The sequence below is a fragment of the Octodon degus genome, unplaced genomic scaffold (genome assembly GCF_000260255.1).
Source record: "Octodon degus isolate 3935 unplaced genomic scaffold, OctDeg1.0 scaffold00146, whole genome shotgun sequence".
Taxonomy (NCBI): domain Eukaryota; kingdom Metazoa; phylum Chordata; class Mammalia; order Rodentia; family Octodontidae; genus Octodon; species Octodon degus.
Genome location: NW_004524722.1, coordinates 4,048,063 through 4,056,041, shown reverse-complemented (window position 1 = coordinate 4,056,041; position 7,979 = coordinate 4,048,063). Strand labels below are relative to the sequence as shown.

At 37.9% G+C, this 7,979-nt stretch overlaps 1 pseudogene across 1 annotated transcript; it reads left to right on the top strand.

The window, feature by feature from the left end:
- Positions 1 to 293: 293 nt before the first annotated feature.
- Positions 294 to 1,371, top strand: LOC101562136 (annotated as a pseudogene). Its single transcript, XR_192781.1, has one exon. The product of XR_192781.1 is annotated as an ataxin-3-like (transcript).
- The last annotated feature ends 6,608 nt before the right edge of the window (positions 1,372 to 7,979 follow it).

Below are 7,979 nucleotides of genomic sequence, written 5' to 3'. Positions count from 1 at the left end.
CCCTGGGAATGGGACAAGCATGGCACGCCCAGGATTGAACCCCAGCCGATGCTCTCTGCCTAAGCAGACACTTCAGTCTGCTGTTTTCCAGTTACTCTTGCTAGGACGTCCAATAATACAATAAATAGTAGTGGTGAAGGTGGCAATATTTTCTCTAAAGCATTAAGTTATTCAACACTGAGTGTGATATTAGCTTTGCATTTCTCATACATGGCATTTAGTATGCTTTAAATATTAAAAAATGGGGGAAGCGGAGCTGGAGGGGCTGGTTCCGCCAGTAGGCCGTTGGCTCAAGACAAATAAACATGGAGTCCATCTTCCACGAGAAACAAGAAGGATCACTTTGTGCTCAGCACTGCCTGAATAATCTGTTGCAAGGAGAATACTTCAGCCCTGTGGAATTATCCTCAATTGCCCACCAGCTGGATGAAGAAGAAAGGATGAGGATGGCGGAAGGAGGGGTAACCAGTGAAGACGATTGCTTGTTTTTACAGCAGCCTGCTAGAAATATGGATGATAGTGGCTTTTTCTCTATTCAAGTCATAAGCAATGCCTTGAAACTTTGGGGTTTGGAACGGATCCTGTTCAACAGTCCAGAGAATCAGAGGCTCAGGATTGATCCCATAAATGAAAAATCATTTATATGCAATTATAAAGAACACTGTTTTACAGTTAGAAAATTAGGAAAACAGTGGTTTAACTTGAACTGTCTCTTGATGGCTCCAGAATTAATATTAGATACACACTTGGCACTTGTCTTGGCTCAATGACAACAGGAAAGTTATTCTATATTTGGCATTAAAGGTGATCTGCCAGATTGTGAAGCTGACCGACTTCTCCAGACCATCAGGGTCCAACAGATGCATCGATCAAAGCTCATTGGAGAAGAATTAGCACAACTGAAAGGGCAGAGAGTCCTTAAAACAGACCTGGAACAAGTCTCAGAAGTGATGGGTCTGGAACGTTAGATGAATACGAGGAGGACTTGCAGAGGGCCCTGGCTCTCGCTCGCCAGGAGATTGGCATGGAAGATGAAGAAGCGGACCTCCCCAGGGCCATTCAGCTCAGGATGCAAGTAGATCCAGAAATATATCTCAAGACGTTCCACAGACATCAGGGCCACAGCTTACATTTGAAGAGCTGCGGAAGAGAAGAGAAGCCTACTTTGAACAGCAGCAGCAGCGGCGGCGGCAGCGGCAGGCAGATCCACCAGGACAGGCTTCACAGCCACGTGAAAGGCCGACCACAAGCTCGGGGGCACTTGGAAATGAGCTACGTGATTCCACGAGTGAAGAAGACATGCTTCAGACAGCTGTGACTATGTCTTTAGAAACTGTTTCAAATAATTTGAAAACAGAAGTGGAAAAATAATATCTTTTCAAATCATTTACATATTCAGACTTTCCAGCATTGTCCTTTGTGATTACAGCATAGGGTCCATTTTGGTTATGTATCAAAGAGAACATTGTTCACCAGAGGAGACATTCAGGTGGCTTGAAAACAATGTGAGAAAGTAGAAATGTGTCAGTTGTAAGTGTAATTAATGGTCCTCTAAAACTAGCCAAAGAGGCATTCAGCAGTTAGCAAGATTTAAATGATCTTCTGAACAATAAAAAATAAAATAAATATAGAAAGGAAGTGCCTTATCTGAGTTTTATCATGAAAGAACACTGAATTTTGTCAAATGATTTTCCTTCATCTATTGAGATTATGATTTTTGTTTTTCAGTCTATTATCATATGTATTGCTTTTCGTATGTTAGACCTTTTCAAAACTTTAAATTGTGCTTGAGAAAGGCTAGTGTTACTTAAATTTGGGATATAATTCAGCAGTGAAGCAATTGAGTCCTGGGATTTATTGTTAGGGCCATTTTATTAACAATTCAGTCTCCTCAGTCATTATTTCTATATTCAGACTCTACTTTTGAGTTCTGCCTTAGGTTGTATGACCTCAGGGACTTAAACATTTCCTCTAGGTTATCAGGCATGTAATTGGTCATTAGAGTCCTTTTCCCAATGCTCGGGATCAAACTCAGGACCTTATACATATTTGATGAGTTTGTATCTCTGAACTGTCTCCAGTCTTTTTATGAACCTTTGTTATTTGTGTATTATTAGTTGCAATCCTCCTCTTTGATTTGTAGTCTTATTTTATTCTTTCTTATACTAGGATTTATCAGTCTGTTTATGTTTTCCAGAAACCACTCTAATTTTCTTGACTTTGTGTGTGTGTGTGTGTGTGTGTGTGTGTGTGTGTGTTTTCCCTATTTGATTTGTCCTCTAATTTTGCTTTTTGTCCTCTAATTTGCTTAATTTTTTCTAGTTTCTTGAGGTATAAAGTGAAGTTATTTGAGATTTTTTTTTTTGCATAGGATACAGGCATTTATCTTTTTTCCTTAGTGTGCAGTCATTTATCAGCATCGCCTCCTCTTAGTGCACATTAGGAGTATTTCAACCTTGGTAGACTCTATTTCATTTGTTTTCCGATGCTCTTGCAAGTCTATGAGGAAAAACATCAAACCATCACACCACAAAGGGAACATGATTTTCTAGTAACTGAGGTCCCCAGGTGGAGATACAAAAGTGCTTTACAAAGAATTCAAAATAATGGTTTTTAAAAGGCTATGAGTTACAAACAACAAGAGACAATTCGGTTCCTTGAGAAATCTCCACAGTTATCCTCATAGGGGTTGTACTAGTTTGCATGCCCACTAGCAATGTAGAAGTGTTCCACTAGTTTATCACATGTATTTCATTGAAAAAAATTTGTGTTATTATCTATTTATTTTTAGTGAGAATATTTGTGATTTACATCTTGTACTCTAAGTTACTACTTTGAAGATACTTTGATGACACACCGTGTATTAACTATTGTTATTCCTCAAATAGCTCAGCAGATTAAAGCGCCTGCTTAGGCAGACTCTGCCGGCCTACTGTGTCTGCCCCATCCCAGGGGCTCACTGAGGCTGCAGTTGAGACTGAGTGTAGTGACATGCCTATAAACCCAGCTCTTGGGAGGCTGAACACAGGCGAATCACTATGAATCTGATCTACATAGTGAGACCCTGTAGACCCTTACTAAAATACAAAAACAAACTATTGTCATTCTTATTATTTTCTTATAAAATTTTATTTTCCTATAAAATAAAAAGAGAAAAATCAATGACATCAGGAAAATAATATATGAATAAAATAAGAAAATCAACAAGGACACCAGTCCCTACAGCCACAGGTTCCTGTGGTCTCAGGCACAAGAATGGCTCAGAATTATCTGACCCACATAGACTCAGACTTTTTTTTTTTTGAACCAGGGATTGAACTCTGGCCTTTGTGCTTGCCAAGCAAGCACTTATTCTACTGAGCCATCTCCCCAGCCCCTAGACTCAGACTTTGGATGGCTCCTGTAGACACAAACTCCATACCCACCACAACAACCACCTGAGGCACACCATATCAAATATTTTTTGTCATCACAAGAGCATACAACTGTGAATCAGTAATAGGAATGAATTTAGAAAATTCACAAATATGTGAAATTTAATACTATAGAACAATTGACACAAGAAACAAACCCGACATACAGTTTTATAAGCAAAATTACTAGGTTAAAGCACTCCCATTAACAAGATAGCATATCTCAGTCAAAGAAATGAGACTAAGAGGAAGAAAAGTAGACTAGTACAATAAAGAAAATAAGGTTGACATAAGACAGCAGGGCCTGACAATGACACAAGAAAAAGAGAAAACATTAGGTGCATTAAGAAATCTACTTGCAGGGCCTTATAATAAAGAAGAAGTATTAAGTTACTAAAAGACATTGTAGGGCTGGGATTGTACCTAAAGTCCTGTGTTCAATCTCTGCCACTAAAACATTTTGAAAATATTTCTTTGTATATGTTAACTTTATATAGAAAATAACCTTTGCTATATTTTATGAAGTCATCTTCGCTACCTTCTTCACTTAAGAATCAATAGGAAAGGAATATTTTTCAAAATAGTCACAGTGTCCACAAATTTTGTTCAAATATAGAAATAATCACACCCCATAGAAATTAAAAAGCATCCTTTTATTCCTATTGACAAAAATATATTTTTAATTATTACTGGGAAGTTATGTAGGTACAACTACTCAGTGCTGAGTTATACACACTAGAAGCAAGTTTTGGAGACTACACTTGGAAACAGGATTCCTGAACTTGCACAGCCATGTCCACACTGCTTAGACAGAGAGATAAAACTAAAACTAGCCTTCCCACTATTCTTGCAAATTTAAGCAAATGCACAATTAGTTCAAGTTATAATCATAACTACTTGTTTTTAACAAATATGCAAAAAGCAGAAGCAGAATCTTAAAATTACACTATTAACATTTGCATTCTTTTTCTAGTCTTGGTTATATATTGTGATTTTTTTTTTAGTAGAAGCAATGATTAGCCTAAGAAGTCCATATTGAACATACCACTCCTCAACAGTGTTTCCCCACCCTTCTCTTGTCAACTCTCACGCCTTGTGAGGTCTGTATTTTGGGCCCATGAGAGGATGATTGGAACTCTGAGGCCAGCTTAAAGCCTAGAGCAAGGCTAAGAAAAAACTCTGCACCTCATCCCTGGGGGTGGGCTGGGATCAGGAATGAAGCCTTCTCTATGGGCAGTAACTAAAACTCCAGAGGGAAGTGTACAAATTTCTGTGCAACCCTTGGGAACCAACTGGCTATTTTCAGAACCTAGATAAGGAACACAAGAAAGATCAGGGGACTGGCTATGGCTCTTCTTGGTTGTCAACTAAAGTTTTCCAACCATACGGACAAGAGGTAACCACTGTGAAGAACAGAGCCCAGAGCTCCACACAGCACTCCAATGGGTAAGTATGTCCCACTGAGGGGCTCCAGAATCACTGAAGGCTGTTCTCCAAGTTCCAAAAAAATTACCTACGGGGTGATCCAAGTCTTCTTCACAGGTCTAGTCATAAATACAAGAAATAAATGAAGTGTGACATAGTTTAGATTGAGTCAAAAAAAAAAAAGGAAAGAAAGAAAAAGAAAAATCCCAAGGTGGAAGATTTTGTTGCCTAATTTTTCCTTCAGAACAGCAGAGAAAAAAATGGAATTTTCTATCCTGATTGGACTTCTAGTTTTCTGCTTCATGGTCAGACAACCTTCTCCCTTGACCTGATCCCAAGATCTTCTTGTCTCTCTGACCAATCATGCTCATGTTAAAGAGGCAGCAAGTCATACAGTTGAGAAAGAAAGATACAGAACCATAAGAAGTAAAGGCATGCTGTTATGTTGAGCTGTAGGCGACTCAGGTCAACAATTTCTGACATTGCCACTGAAGTGGAAGACCCAATACTATTATGGACTACTGGACTCTTTTAGAATATTTGCTGAGTTTACACACCTATAATATTCAAATAATGGAACTTAATGAAAAAAGGGTGTACAGATGAATGTCCATTTTGTATCTGTGTATCCAAAATGGTTAGGATAGATATATAGTTACATTCTCTTAATGAATGCAGGGATTTGTTCTAACAGTGTTTGTAAATAGGATATCATGTCTGCATCTTGTACAGCAATTAACCACTAGGAAGAATGTGTACAATGTGTTAATTATTGAAACTGTCCTACCAATTTGGTTTGAAACTGTCTCATTGCTATTTGTTTCTCAATAAAATTATGGGGAAAAAAAAGAAAAAGAATTTAAAAAAAAAAGAAAGATACAGAACCACCACAATCATAGGACCATGTCTGTGTTCTGTGGAAGGGGAGAAAGAACAGAGGGAAAGAGTAGATAAAGTAAATACTGCTTATTCAGAAGCTAATGCCAACATTTGGCTTTCCCTGAGTACATGCAGAGTTCATACATTATGTAAAGCAGCTCTCAGGTAGCTATTGTCCCTCCCACATCACAGATCAGGAAACAAAATCAAAATCAAAAGAGAGATTACACAACCTGAAGTAATGGAACCAGAAAGAGGAGAATTTGTATTTGAACTGAAGTCTGTCTTGCTGCTAAACAATGATTTTGTCACTGTAATAAACTGTCTTTAAGAAGCCTCAGACTCCTGGTCAGAATGCCTCCAATGATAGGCCTTCCAGCATGTCACAAGTGTTCAGGTAACGTTGCCTCCACATAGACCGATGTAAAATGCTTTGGAATGTACAGATCAAATGGCACAATGTAGACACCACAACCTTGTTCAAACTACCATTGAGAATAATTGTCAGTGCAACAAACATTCCTACACCTGTGTTTAGCCTTGGTCCCAGCCTAAAACTCAGTTATGACTTGATTGGTTAAACAACTGGTTCTTAATCAAATCAAAGGTAGAAATACGGTTTGAAAACAATCCCAGACATAGACCTTTATGTGATGAATGTCACTTCTATCATCTACCAGACACTAAGCAAATTGAACCCCTTTCTAGTTTAGTCCCTCACAAGTCTTTTACAGAATACTCAAGACATTCTCCACTGTATTTTAAGATTGTATGCTGATTACAATTACATACTATTGTGTGTAGTATTTGTTTTAAATCCCTGTTCCATCTGATCAATTCCTGCATATTTGGGGCATTCTCTAAGATACATCACATATCCAAAACATAGAAAGTCATCTAACTTGGGGGATGTATATTTCTGGTCTACCACCCATATTAAACAATAGAAATTTCAGGAGAAATGTGGCTACTGTCAAATATCAAGGTCTTATACCTGCATTATTTTTTCTGTATATTTATCCATTACAGTAAATGTTCTGTCCATTTTACCTACATATGGAAAAAGAGGCTCCCAAAACTTAAGCAACTTGCTCAACCACAGAAATGATGGAGATCAGGAATGAGACGTCTGACTTGTTAAATGACAAATCGGTGCCATGAGCAGTTGTACGGTGCTGCCTCTCAGCCTCCTGGCCTTCCTGTTTTACTGAGGTATCTAGAGCAACCTTATGTTTGAAATCTTAGGAAGAAATTGCACATATGCTCTCACTTATTTACATGTGTAAGTAACCAAATCACAGAATCAGTGAGATCTGATGTAAACTAAAAATCTTGTGAACTACCTACAAGTTCACAAAATTTGCCTACTTCTTCTCAACATTCAGTCAATGCTTGACCAACAAGTAGATACATGCAAAACTTAAAGTGAATCACGTGTTTGAACCTAAATCAGGGACCCATGATGCTGCACATGGACTTTTCTTATTCTTATTTGCTAGGGACATGTAATCACTGCATTTATGTACACAAAAATCTGAAATGTGGACAGGCAAATTGGAAATGATTTAGAAGAATTTATTGATTATATGCACCCTACACCTACTCTGGTATTAGCTAGAAGTACCACAGCAGGCTTTATAGAAGAGGGATGATATGGAATGGTCCTTGAAGATTAGAGATATTTTCCTTAGGTAAAAACTAAGAAGGTGAAGAGACTTCTTAGCCAAAACATTAACTATGCAAAGAAAGCAACCATGCACACGTGGTGTTATGAGACATTAAGACCCTGCTGGAAATCTGATGAGAAAGATCAGGAGAGAAAGCCTCAAAGAAAGAAAGACAGGAATCAGATTCCCTGCTCTCAGATCCTAAATCCTGACGATAAGAACCAATGCTATTTTTAGCAGAGGCATGTAAAGGTCAGAAAGTGGGCAAGTGTTTTTAAAGCAGGGCCCAGTGCTTTTATGACCTCCCTGTCTCCAAAAAGAAACCAAGAAAGATGAGGTTGGTTATTTCACCATTTTATTTGTCAACTCTTCTTTATCTCTGCTATCAGTGGTGGAAAAGTCTAGCAAAATTTGCTCATAAAAATAAATAGTTCTTATGTCAAATTATAAGTAATGCCCAGATTCTTGCTAGGAAATTTTAATAGACTGGATTAGAGTAAACCTTCCTTAAGAAATTTTCTATTCATCCTTTTCAACTATGAAAGCTGGAAAACTTTGAATTAGAGGTCATTTCCCTTGAGAAATTAGGTCTGTG